Raw genomic sequence first — 14,185 nt, 5'->3', positions numbered from 1 at the left:
CACCCCATCCTGGATTCCCCTGGGTGTCTAGTTTTCAAAAATGTATAGGTTTGCTAGGTTTCCCAAGGTGCCCGCAGAGCTAGGGTTAAAAAACTACTGCTAGTCATTTTTCCAAAAAAGGGTCATTTTTCACTGCGAAATTGAGGTGTGACCAGGTTGCGTTTTGCGCCGTTTCCTGTCGCGGGCACTAGGCCGACCCACACAAGTGAGGTACCGTTTTTCTCGTAAGACTTTGGGGAACGCGGGGTGGGTGGAAATTTGTGGATCCACGCAGATTCCGGAACTTTCCACAACAGAAATGTGGGGAAAATGTGTTTTTTTGGACAAATTTTTAGGTTTGCAAGGGATTCTGGGTAACAGACCCTGGTGGGAAGCAGTCAAGTCACCCCATCCTGGATTCCCCTGGGTGTCTAGTTTTCAAAAATGTATAGGTTTGCTAGGTTTCCCAAGGTGCCCGCAGATTTAGGGTTCAAAAACTACAGCTAGTCATTTTTCCAAAAAAGGGTCATTTTTCACTGCGAAATTGAGGTGTGACCAGGTTGCGTTTTGCGCCGTTTCCTGTCGCGGGCACTAGGCCGACCCACACAAGTGAGGTACTGTTTTTCTAATAAGACTTTGGGGAACGCGGGGTGGGTGGAAATTTGTGGATCCACGCAGATTCCGGAACTTTCCACGACAGAAATGTGGGGAAAATGTGTTTTTTTTTGACAATTTTTTAGGTTTGCAAGGGATTCTGGGTAACAGATCCTGGTGGGAGGCAGTCAAGTCACCCCATCCTGGATTCCCGTGCGTGTCTAGTTTTCAAAAATGTATAGGTTTGCTAGGTTTCCCAAGGTGCCCGCAGAGCTAGGGTTCAAAAACTACAGCTAGTCATTTTTCCAAAAAAGGGTCATTTTTCACTGCGAAATTGAGGTGTGACCAGGTTGCGTTTTGCGCCGTTTCCTGTCGCGGGCACTAGGCCGACCCACACAAGTGAGGTACCATTTTTCTCGTACAACTTTGGGGAACGCGGGGTGGGTGGAAATTTGTGGATCCACGCAGATTCCGGAACTTTCCACAACAGAAATGTGGGGAAAATGTGTTTTTTTTTACAATTTTTTAGGTTTGCAAGGGATTCTGGGTAACAGGCCCTGGTGGGAGGCAGTCAAGTCACCCCATCCTGGATTCCCCTGGGTGTCTAGTTTTCAAAAATGTATAGGTTTGCTAGGTTTCCCAAGGTGCCCGCAGAGCTAGGGTTCAAAAACTACAGCTAGTCATTTTTCCAAAAAAGGGTCATTTTTCACTGCGAAATTGATGTGTGACCAGGTTGCGTTTTGCGCCGTTTCCTGTCGCGGGCACTAGGCCGACCCACACAAGTGAGGTACCATTTTTCTCGTAAGACTTTGGGGAACGCGGGGTGGGTGGAAATTTGTGGATCCACGCAGATTCCGGAACTTTCCACAACAGAAATGTGGGGAAAATGTGTTTTTTTTGACAATTTTTTATGTTTGCAAGGGATTCTGGGTAACAGACCCTGGTGGGAGGCAGTCAAGTCACCCCATCCTGGATTCCCCTGGGTGTATAGTTTTCAAAAATGTATAGGTTTGCTAGGTTTCCCAAGGTGCCCGCAGAGCTAGGGTTCAAAAACTACAGCTAGTCATTTTTCCAAAAAAGGGTCATTTTTCACTGCGAAATTGAGGTGTGACCAGGTTGCGTTTTGCGCCGTTTCCTGTCGCGGGCACTAGGCCGACCCACACAAGTGAGGTACCGTTTTTCTCGTACGACTTTGGGGAACGCGGGGTGGGTGGAAATTTGTGGATCCACGCAGATTCCGGAACTTTCCACGACAGAAATGTGGGGAAAATGTGTTTCTTTTGACAATTTTTTAGGTTTGCAAGGGATTCTGGGTAACAGACCCTGGTGGGAGGCAGTCAAGTCACCCCATCCTGGATTCCCCTGGGTGTCTAGTTTTCAAAAATGTATAGGTTTGCTAGGTTTCCCAAGGTGCCCGCAGAGCTAGGGTTCAAAAACTACAGCTAGTCATTTTTCCAAAAAAGGGTCATTTTTCACTGCGAAATTGAGGTGTGACCAGGTTGCGTTTTGCGCCGTTTCCTGTCGCGGGCACTACGCCGACCCACACAAGTGAGGTACCGTTTTTCTCGTACAACTTTGGGGAACGCGGGGTGGGTGGAAATTTGTGGATCCACGCAGATTCCGGAACTTTCCACGACAGAAATGTGGGGAAAATTTGTTTTTTTTGACAATTTTTTAGGTTTGCAAGGGATTCTAGGTAACAGACCCTGGTGGGAGGCAGTCAAGTCACCCCATCCTGGATTCCCCTGGGTGTCTAGTTTTCAAAAATGTATAGGTTTGCTAGGTTTCCCAAGGTGCCCGCAGAGCTAGGGTTCAAAAACTACTGCTAGTCATTTTTCCAAAAAAGGGTCATTTTTCACTGCGAAATTGAGGTGTGACCAGGTTGCGTTTTGCGCCGTTTCCTGTCGCGGGCACTAGGCCGACCCACACAAGTGAGGTACCGTTTTTCTCGTAAGACTTTGGGGAACGAGGGGTGGGTGGAAATTTGTGGATCCACGCAGATTCCGGAACTTTCCACAACAGAAATGTGGGGAAAATGTGTTTTTTTTGACAATTTTTTAGGTTTGCAAGGGATTCTGGGTAACAGACCCTGGTGGGAAGCAGTCAAGTCACCCCATCCTGGATTCCCCTGGGTGTCTAGTTTTCAAAAATGTATAGGTTTGCTAGGTTTCCCAAGGTGCCCGCAGAGCTAGGGTTCAAAAACTACAGCTAGTCATTTTTCCAAAAAAGGGTCATTTTTCACAGCGAAATTGAGGTGTGACCAGGTTGCGTTTTGCGCCGTTTCCTGTCGCGGGCACTAGGCCGACCCACACAAGTGAGGTACTGTTTTTCTCGTAAGACTTTGGGGAACGCGGGGTGGGTGGAAATTTGTGGATCCACGCAGATTCCGGAACTTTCCACGACAGAAATGTGGGGAAAATGTGTTTTTTTTGGACAATTTTTTAGGTTTGCAAGGGATTCTGGGTAACAGATCCTGGTGGGAGGCAGTCAAGTCACCCCATCCTGGATTCCCGTGCGTGTCTAGTTTTAAAAAATGTATAGGTTTGCTAGGTTTCCCAAGGTGCCCGCAGAGCTAGGGTTCAAAAACTACAGCTAGTCATTTTTCCAAAAAAGGGTCATTTTTCACAGCGAAATTGAGGTGTGACCAGGTTGCGTTTTGCGCCGTTTCCTGTCGCGGGCACTAGGCCGACCCACACAAGTGAGGTACCATTTTTCTCGTACAACTTTGGGGAACGCGGGGTGGGTGGAAATTTGTGGATCCACGCAGATTCCGGAACTTTCCACAACAGAAATGTGGGGAAAATGTGTTTTTTTTTACAATTTTTTAGGTTTGCAAGGGATTCTGGGTAACAGACCCTGGTGGGAGGCAGTCAAGTCACCCCATCCTGGATTCCCCTGGGTGTCTAGTTTTCAAAAATGTATAGGTTTGCTAGGTTTCCCAAGGTGCCCGCAGAGCTAGGGTTCAAAAACTACAGCTAGTCATTTTTCCAAAAAAGGGTCATTTTTCACTGCGAAATTGAGGTGTGACCAGGTTGCGTTTTGCGCCGTTTCCTGTCGCGGGCACTAGGCCGACCCACACAAGTGAGGTACCATTTTTCTCGTAAGACTTTGGGGAACGCGGGGTGGGTGGAAATTTGTGGATCCACGCAGATTCCGGAACTTTCCACAACAGAAATGTGGGGAAAATGTGTTTTTTTTGACAATTTTTTAGGTTTGCAAGGGATTCTGGGTAACAGACCCTGGTGGGAGGCAGTCAAGTCACCCCATCCTGGATTCCCCTGGGTGTATAGTTTTCAAAAATGTATAGGTTTGCTAGGTTTCCCAAGGTGCCCGCAGAGCTAGGGTTCAAAAACTACAGCTAGTCATTTTTCCAAAAAAGGGTCATTTTTCACTGCGAAATTGAGGTGTGACCAGGTTGCGTTTTGCGCCGTTTCCTGTCGCGGGCACTAGGCCGACCCACACAAGTGAGGTACCATTTTTCTCGTAAGACTTTGGGGAACGCGGGGTGGGTGGAAATTTGTGGATCCATGCAAATTCCGGAACTTTCCACGACAGAAATGTGGGGAAAATGTGTTTCTTTTGACAATTTTTTAGGTTTGCAAGGGATTCTGGGTAACAGACCCTGGTGGGAGGCAGTCAAGTCACCCTATCCTGGATTCCCCTGGGTGTCTAGTTTTCAAAAATGTATAGGTTTGCTAGGTTTCCCAAGGTGCCCGCAGAGCTAGGGTTCAAAAACTACAGCTAGTCATTTTTCCAAAAAAGGGTCATTTTTCACTGCGAAATTGAGGTGTGACCAGGTTGCGTTTTGCGCCGTTTCCTGTCGCGGGCACTAGGCCGACCCACACAAGTGAGGTACCGTTTTTCTCGTACGACTTTGGGGAACGCGGGGTGGGTGGAAATTTGTGGATCCACGCAGATTCCGGAACTTTCCACGACAGAAATGTGGGGAAAATGTGTTTCTTTTGACAATTTTTTAGGTTTGCAAGGGATTCTGGGTAACAGACCCTGGTGGGAGGCAGTCAAGTCACCCCATCCTGGATTCCCCTGGGTGTCTAGTTTTCAAAAATGTATAGGTTTGCTAGGTTTCCCAAGGTGCCCGCAGAGCTAGGGTTCAAAAACTACAGCTAGTCATTTTTCCAAAAAAGGGTCATTTTTCACTGCGAAATTGAGGTGTGACCAGGTTGCGTTTTGCGCCGTTTCCTGTCGCGGGCACTAGGCCGACCCACACAAGTGAGGTACCGTTTTTCTCGTAAGACTTTGGGGAACGCGGGGTGGGTGGAAATTTGTGGATCCACGCAGATTCCGGAACTTTTCACGACAGAAATGTGGGGAAAATGTGTTTTTTTTGACACTTTTTTAGGTTTGCAAGGGATTCTGGGTAACAGACCCTGGTGGGAGGCAGTCAAGTCACCCCATCATGGATTCCCCTGGGTGTCTAGTTTTCAAAAATGAATAGGTTTGCTAGGTTTCCCAAGGTGCCCGCAGAGCTAGGGTTCAAAAACTACAGCTAGTCATTTTTCCAAAAAAGGGTCATTTTTCACTGCGAAATTGAGGTGTGACCAGGTTGCGTTTTGCGCCGTTTCCTGTCGCGGGCACTAGGCCGACCCACACAAGTGAGGTACCGTTTTTCTCGTACAACTTTGGGGAACGCGGGGTGGGTGGAAATTTGTGGATCCACGCAGATTCCGGAACTTTCCACGACAGAAATGTGGGGAAAATTTGGTTTTTTTGACAATTTTTTAGGTTTGCAAGGGATTCTAGGTAACAGACCCTGGTGGGAGGCAGTCAAGTCACCCCATCCTGGATTCCCCTGGGTGTCTAGTTTTCAAAAATGTATAGGTTTGCTAGGTTTCCCAAGGTGCCCGCAGAGCTAGGGTTCAAAAACTACTGCTAGTCATTTTTCCAAAAAAGGGTCATTTTTCACTGCGAAATTGAGGTGTGACCAGGTTGCGTTTTGCGCCGTTTCCTGTCGCGGGCACTAGGCCGACCCACACAAGTGAGGTACCGTTTTTCTCATACGACTTTGGGGAACGCGGGGTGGGTGGAAATTTGCGGATCCACGCAGATTCCGGAACTTTCCACGACAGAAATGTGGGGAAAATGTGTTTCTTTTGACAATTTTTTAGGTTTGCAAGGGATTCTGGGTAACAGACCCTGGTGGGAGGCAGTCAAGTCACCCCATCCTGGATTCCCCTGGGTGTCTAGTTTTCAAAAATGTATAGGTTTGCTAGGTTTCCCAAGGTGCCCGCAGAGCTAGGGTTCAAAAACTACAGCTAGTCATTTTTCCAAAAAAGGGTCATTTTTCACTGCGAAATTGAGGTGTGACCAGGTTGCGTTTTGCGCCGTTTCCTGTCGCGGGCACTAGGCCGACCCACACAAGTGAGGTACTTTTTTTCTCGTAAGACTTTGGGGAACGCGGGGTGGGTGGAAATTTGTGGATTCACGCAGATTCCGGAACTTTCCACGACAGAAATGTGGGGAAAATGTGTTTTTTTTGACAATTTTTTAGGTTTGCAAGGGATTCTGGGTAACAGATCCTGGTGGGAGGCAGTCAAGTCACCCCATCCTGGATTCCCGTGCGTGTCTAGTTTTCAAAAATGTATAGGTTTGCTAGGTTTCCCAAGGTGCCCGCAGAGCTAGGGTTCAAAAACTACAGCTAGTCATTTTTCAAAAAAAGGGTCATTTTTCACAGCGAAATTGAGGTGTGACCAGGTTGCGTTTTGCGCCGTTTCCTGTCGCGGGCACTAGGCCGACCCACACAAGTGAGGTACCATTTTTCTCGTACAACTTTGGGGAACGCGGGGTGGGTGGAAATTTGTGGATCCACGCAGATTCCGGAACTTTCCACAACAGAAATGTGGGGAAAATGTGTTTTTTTTTACAATTTTTTAGGTTTGCAAGGGATTCTGGGTAACAGACCCTGGTGGGAGGCAGTCAAGTCACCCCATCCTGGATTCCCCTGGGTGTCTAGTTTTCAAAAATGTATAGGTTTGCTAGGTTTCCCAAGGTGCCCGCAGAGCTAGGGTTCAAAAACTACAGCTAGTCATTTTTCCAAAAAAGGGTCCTTTTTCACTGCGAAATTGAGGTGTGACCAGGTTGCGTTTTGCGCCGTTTCCTGTCGCGGGCACTAGGCCGACCCACACAAGTGAGGTACCATTTTTCTCGTAAGACTTTGGGGAACGCGGGGTGGGTGGAAATTTGTGGATCCACGCAGATTCCGGAACTTTCCACAACAGAAATGTGGGGAAAATGTGTTTTTTTTGACAATTTTTTAGGTTTGCAAGGGATTCTGGGTAACAGACCCTGGTGGGAGGCAGTCAAGTCACCCCATCCTGGATTCCCCTGGGTGTATAGTTTTCAAAAATGTATAGGTTTGCTAGGTTTCCCAAGGTGCCCGCAGAGCTAGGGTTCAAAAACTACAGCTAGTCATTTTTCCAAAAAAGGTTCATTTTTCACTGCGAAATTGAGGTGTGACCAGGTTGCGTTTTGCGCCGTTTCCTGTCGCGGGCACTAGGCCGACCCACACAAGTGAGGTACCATTTTTCTCGTAAGACTTTGGGGAACGCGGGGTGGGTGGAAATTTGTGGATCCATGCAGATTCCGGAACTTTCCACAACAGAAATGTGGGGAAAATGTGTTTCTTTTGACAATTTTTTAGGTTTGCAAGGGATTCTGGGTAACAGACCCTGGTGGGAGGCAGTCAAGTCACCCTATCCTGGATTCCCCTGGGTGTCTAGTTTTCAAAAATGTATAGGTTTGCTAGGTTTCCCAAGGTGCCCGCAGAGCTAGGGTTCAAAAACTACAGCTAGTCATTTTTCCAAAAAAGGGTCATTTTTCACTGCGAAATTGAGGTGTGACCAGGTTGCGTTTTGCGCCGTTTCCTGTCGCGGGCACTAGGCCGACCCACACAAGTGAGGTACCGTTTTTCTCGTACGACTTTGGGGAACGCGGGGTGGGTGGAAATTTGTGGATCCACGCAGATTCCGGAACTTTCCACGACAGAAATGTGGGGAAAATGTGTTTTTTTTGACTATTTTTTAGGTTTGCAAGGGATTCTGGGTAACAGACCCTGGTGGGAGGCAGTCAAGTCACCCCATCCTGGATTCCCCTGGGTGTCTAGTTTTCAAAAATGTATAGGTTTGCTAGGTTTCCCAAGGTGCCCGCAGAGCTAGGGTTCAAAAACTACAGCTAGTCATTTTTCCAAAAAAGGGTCATTTTTCACTGCGAAATTGAGGTGTGACCAGGTTGCGTTTTGCGCCGTTTCCTGTCGCGGGCACTAGGCCGACCCACACAAGTGAGGTACCGTTTTTCTCGTACGACTTTGGGGAACGCGGGGTGGGTGGAAATTTGTGGATCCACGCAGATTCCGGAACTTTCCACGACAGAAATGTGGGGAAAATGTGTTTCTTTTGACAATTTTTTAGGTTTGCAAGGGATTCTGGGTAACAGACCCTGGTGGGAGGCAGTCAAGTCACCCCATCCTGGATTCCCCTGGGTGTCTAGTTTTCAAAAATGTATAGGTTTGCTAGGTTTCCCAAGGTGCCCGCAGAGCTAGGGTTCAAAAACTACAGCTAGTCATTTTTCCAAAAAAGGGTCATTTTTCACTGCGAAATTGAGGTGTGACCAGGTTGCGTTTTGCGCCGTTTCCTGTCGCGGGCACTAGGCCGACCCACACAAGTGAGGTACCGTTTTTCTCGTAAGACTTTGGGGAACGCGGGGTGGGTGGAAATTTGTGGATCCACGCAGATTCCGGAACTTTCCACGACAGAAATGTGGGGAAAATGTGTTTTTTTTGACAATTTTTTAGGTTTGCAAGGGATTCTAGGTAACAGACCCTGGTGGGAGGCAGTCAAGTCACCCCATCCTGGATTCCCCTGGGTGTCTAGTTTTCAAAAATGTATAGGTTTGCTAGGTTTCCCAAGGTGCCCGCAGAGCTAGGGTTCAAAAACTACTGCTAGTCATTTTTCCAAAAAAGGGTCATTTTTCACTGCGAAATTGAGGTGTGACCAGGTTGCGTTTTGCGCCGTTTCCTGTCGCGGGCACTAGGCCGACCCACACAAGTGAGGTACCGTTTTTCTCGTAAGACTTTGGGGAACGCGGGGTGGGTGGAAATTTGTGGATCCACGCAGATTCCGGAACTTTCCACAACAGAAATGTGGGGAAAATGTGTTTTTTTTTACAATTTTTTAGGTTTGCAAGGGATTCTGGGTAACAGACCCTGGTGGGAGGCAGTCAAGTCACCCCATCCTGGATTCCCCTGGGTGTCTAGTTTTCAAAAATGTATAGGTTTGCTAGGTTTCCCAAGGTGCCCGCAGAGCTAGGGTTCAAAAACTACAGCTAGTCATTTTTCCAAAAAAGGGTCCTTTTTCACTGCGAAATTGAGGTGTGACCAGGTTGCGTTTTGCGCCGTTTCCTGTCGCGGGCACTAGGCCGACCCACACAAGTGAGGTACCATTTTTCTCGTAAGACTTTGGGGAACGCGGGGTGGGTGGAAATTTGTGGATCCACGCAGATTCCGGAACTTTCCACAACAGAAATGTGGGGAAAATGTGTTTTTTTTGACAATTTTTTAGGTTTGCAAGGGATTCTGGGTAACAGACCCTGGTGGGAGGCAGTCAAGTCACCCCATCCTGGATTCCCCTGGGTGTATAGTTTTCAAAAATGTATAGGTTTGCTAGGTTTCCCAAGGTGCCCGCAGAGCTAGGGTTCAAAAACTACAGCTAGTCATTTTTCCAAAAAAGGTTCATTTTTCACTGCGAAATTGAGGTGTGACCAGGTTGCGTTTTGCGCCGTTTCCTGACGCGGGCACTAGGCCGACCCACACAAGTGAGGTACCATTTTTCTCGTAAGACTTTGGGGAACGCGGGGTGGGTGGAAATTTGTGGATCCATGCAGATTCCGGAACTTTCCACAACAGAAATGTGGGGAAAATGTGTTTTTTTTGACTATTTTTTAGGTTTGCAAGGGATTCTGGGTAACAGACCCTGGTGGGAGGCAGTCAAGTCACCCCATCCTGGATTCCCCTGGGTGTCTAGTTTTCAAAAATGTATAGGTTTGCTAGGTTTCCCAAGGTGCCCGCAGAGCTAGGGTTCAAAAACTACAGCTAGTCATTTTTCCAAAAAAGGGTCATTTTTCACTGCGAAATTGAGGTGTGACCAGGTTGCGTTTTGCGCCGTTTCCTGTCGCGGGCACTAGGCCGACCCACACAAGTGAGGTACCGTTTTTCTCGTACGACTTTGGGGAACGCGGGGTGGGTGGAAATTTGTGGATCCACGCAGATTCCGGAACTTTCCACGACAGAAATGTGGGGAAAATGTGTTTCTTTTGACAATTTTTTAGGTTTGCAAGGGATTCTGGGTAACAGACCCTGGTGGGAGGCAGTCAAGTCACCCCATCCTGGATTCCCCTGGGTGTCTAGTTTTCAAAAATGTATAGGTTTGCTAGGTTTCCCAAGGTGCCCGCAGAGCTAGGGTTCAAAAACTACAGCTAGTCATTTTTCCAAAAAAGGGTCATTTTTCACTGCGAAATTGAGGTGTGACCAGGTTGCGTTTTGCGCCGTTTCCTGTCGCGGGCACTAGGCCGACCCACACAAGTGAGGTACCATTTTTCTCGTAAGACTTTGGGGAACGCGGGGTGGGTGGAAATTTGTGGATCCACGCAGATTCGGGAACTTTCCACGACAGAAATGTGGGGAAAATGTGTTTTTTTTGACAATTTTTTAGGTTTGCAAGGGATTCTAGGTAACAGACCCTGGTGGGAGGCAGTCAAGTCACCCCATCCTGGATTCCCCTGGGTGTCTAGTTTTCAAAAATGTATAGGTTTGCTAGGTTTCCCAAGGTGCCCGCAGAGCTAGGCTTCAAAAACTACTGCTAGTCATTTTTCCAAAAAAGGGTAATTTTTCACTGCGAAATTGAGGTGTGACCAGGTTGCGTTTTGCGCCGTTTCCTGTCGCGGGCACTAGGCCGACCCACACAAGTGAGGTACCGTTTTTCTCGTAAGACTTTGGGGAACGCGGGGTGGGTGGAAATTTGTGGATCCACGCAGATTCCGGAACTTTCCACAACAGAAATGTGGGGAAAATGTGTTTTTTTTGACAATTTTTTAGGTTTGCAAGGGATTCTGGGTAACAGACCCTGGTGGGAAGCAGTCAAGTCACCCCATCCTGGATTCCCCTGGGTGTCTAGTTTTCAAAAATGTATAGGTTTGCTAGGTTTCCCAAGGTGCCCGCAGAGCTAGGGTTCAAAAACTACAGCTAGTCATTTTTCCAAAAAAGGGTCATTTTTCACTGCGAAATTGAGGTGTGACCAGGTTGCGTTTTGCGCCGTTTCCTGTCGCGGGCACTAGGCCGACCCACACAAGTGAGGTACCGTTTTTCTCGTACGACTTTGGGGAACGCGGGGTGGGTGGAAATTTGTGGATCCACGCAGATTCCGGAACTTTCCACAACAGAAATGTGGGGAAAATGTGGTTTTTTTTACAATTTTTTAGGTTTGCAAGGGATTCTGGGTAACAGACCCTGGTGGGAGGCAGTCAAGTCACCCCATCCTAGATTCCCCTGGGTGTCTAGTTTTCAAAAATGTATAGGTTTGCTAGGTTTCCCAAGGTGCCCGCAGAGCTAGGGTTCAAAAACTACAGCTAGTCATTTTTCCAAAAAAGGGTCATTTTTCACTGCGAAATTGAGGTGTGACCAGGTTGCGTTTTGCGACGTTTCCTGTCGCGGGCACTAGGCCGACCCACACAAGTGAGGTACCGTTTTTCTCGTAAGACTTTGGGGAACGCGGGGTGGGTGGAAATTTGTGGATCCACGCAGATTCCGGAACTTTCCACAACAGAAATGTGGGGAAAATGTGTTTTTTTGGACAATGTTTTAGGTTTGCAAGGGATTCTGGGTAACAGACCCTGGTGGGAGGCAGTCAAGTCACCCCATCCTGGATTCCCCTGGGTGTCTAGTTTTCAAAAATGTATAGGTTTGCTAGGTTTCCCAAGGTTCCCGCAGAGCTAGGGTTCAAAAACTACAGCTAGTCATTTTTCCAAAAAAGGGTCATTTTTCACTGCGAAATTGAGGTGTGACCAGGTTGCGTTTTGCGCCGTTTCCTGTCGAGGACACTAGGCCGACCCACACAAGTGAGGTACCGTTTTTCTCGTAAGACTTTGGGGAACGCGGGGTGGGTGGAAATTTGTGGATCCACGCAGATTCCGGAACTTTCCACGACAGAAATGTGGGGAAAATGTGGTTTTTTTGACAATTTTTTAGGTTTGCAAGGGATTCTGGGTAACAGACCCTGGTGGGAGGCAGTCAAGTCACCCCGTCATGGATTCCCCTGGGTGTCTAGTTTTCAAAAATGTATAGGTTTGCTAGGTTTCCCAAGGTGCCCGCAGAGCTAGGGTTCAAAAACTACAGCTAGTCATTTTTCCAAAAAAGGGTCATTTTTCACTGCGAAATTGAGGTGTGACCAGGTTGCGTTTTGCGCCGTTTCCTGTCACGGGCACTAGGCCGACCCACACAAGTGAGGTGCAGTTTTTCTCGTACGACTTTGGGGAACGCGGGGTGGGTGGAAATTTGTGGATCCACGCAGATTCCGGAACTTTCCACGACAGAAATGTGGGGAAAATGTGTTTTTTTTGACAATTCTTTAGGTTTGCAAGGGATTCTGGGTAACAGACCCTGGTCGGAGGCAGTCAAGTCACCCCATCCTGGATTCCCCTGGGTGTCTAGTTTTCAAAAATGTATAGGTTTGCCAGGTTTCCCAAGGTGCCCGCAGAGCTAGGGTTAAAAAACTACAGCTAGTCATTTTTCCAAAAAAGGGTTATTTTTCACTGCGAAATTGAGGTGTGACCAGGTTGCGTTTTGCGCCATTTCCTGTCGCGGGCACTAGGCCGACCCACACAAGTGAGGTACGTTTTTCTCGTAAGACTTTGGGGAACGCGGGGTGGGTGGAAATTTGTGGATCCACGCAGATTCCGGAACTTTCCACGACAGAAATGTGGGGAAAATGTGGTTTTTTGGACAATTTTTTAGGTTTGCAAGGGATTCTGGGTAACAGACCCTGGTGGGAGGCAGTCAAGTCACCCCATCCTGGATTCCCCTGGGTGTCTAGTTTTCAAAAATGTATAGGTTTGCTAGGTTTCCTAAGGTGCCCGCAGAGCTAGGGTTCAAAAACTACAGCTAGTCATTTTTCCAAAAAAGGGTCATTTTTTACTGCGAAATTGAGGTGTGACCAGGTTGCGTTTTGCGCCGTTTCCTGTCGCGGGCACTAGGCCGACCCACACAAGTGAGGTACAGTTTTTCTCGTACGACTTTGGGGAACGCGGGGTGGGTGGAAATTTGTGGATCCACGCAGATTCCGGAACTTTCCACGACAGAAATGTGGGGAAAATGTGGTTTTTTTGACAATTTTTTAGGTTTGCAAGGGATTCTGGGTAACAGACCCTGGTGGGAGGCAGTCAAGTCACCCCGTCCTGGATTCCCCTGGGTGTCTAGTTTTAAAAAATGTATAGCTTTGCTAGGTTTCCCAAGGTGCCCGCAGAGCTAGGGTTCAAAAACTACAGCTAGTCATTTTTCCAAAAAAGGGTCATTTTTCACTGCGAAATTGAGGTGTGACCAGGTTGCGTTTTGCGCCGTTTCCTGTCACGGGCACTAGGCCGACCCACACAAGTGAGGTGCAGTTTTTCTAGTACGACTTTGGGGAACGCGGGGTGGGTGGAAATTTGTGGATCCACGCAGATTCCGGAACTTTCCACGACAGAAATGTGGGGAAAATGTGGTTTTTTTTACAATTCTTTAGGTTTGCAAGGGATTCTGGGTAACAGACCCTGGTGGGAGGCAGTCAAGTCACCCCATCCTGGATTCCCCTGGGTGTCAAGTTTTCAAAAATGTATAGGTTTGCCAGGTTTCCCAAGGTGCCCGCAGAGCTAGGGTTCAAAAACTACAGCTAGTCATTTTTCCAAAAAAGGGTCATTTTTCACTGCGAAATTGAGGTGTGACCAGGTTGCGTTTTGCGCCATTTCCTGTCGCGGGCACTAGGCCGACCCACACAAGTGAGGTACGTTTTTCTCGTAAGACTTTGGGGGACGCGGGGTGGGTGGAAATTTGTGGATCCACGCAGATTCCGGAATTTTCCACGACAGAAATGTGGGGAAAATGTGTTTTTTTGGACAATTTTTTAGGTTTGCAAGGGATTCTGGGTAACAGACCCTGGTGGGAGGCAGTCAAGTCACCCCATTCTGGATTCCCCTGGGTGTCTAGTTTTCAAAAATGTATAGGTTTGCTAGGTTTCCCAAGGTGCCCGCAGAGCTAGGGTTCAAAAACTACAGCTAGTCATTTTTCCAAAAAAGGGTCATTTTTCACTGCGAAATTGAGGTGTGACCAGGTTGCGTTTTGCGCCATTTCCTGTCGCGGGCACTAGGCCGACCCACACAAGTGAGGTACCGTTTTTCTCGTACGACTTTGGGGAACGCGGGGTGGGTGGAAATTTGTGGATCCACGCAGATTCCGGAACTTTCCACGACAGAAATGTGGGGAAAATGTGTTTCTTTTCACAATTTTTTAGGTTTGCAAGGGATTCTGGGTAACAGACCCTGGTGGGAGGCAGTCAAGTCACCCCATCCTGGA

The sequence above is a fragment of the Triturus cristatus genome, unplaced genomic scaffold, assembly GCF_964204655.1.
Source record: "Triturus cristatus unplaced genomic scaffold, aTriCri1.1 SCAFFOLD_137, whole genome shotgun sequence".
Taxonomy (NCBI): Eukaryota; Metazoa; Chordata; class Amphibia; order Caudata; family Salamandridae; genus Triturus; species Triturus cristatus.
This window is presented reverse-complemented; position numbering follows the sequence as displayed.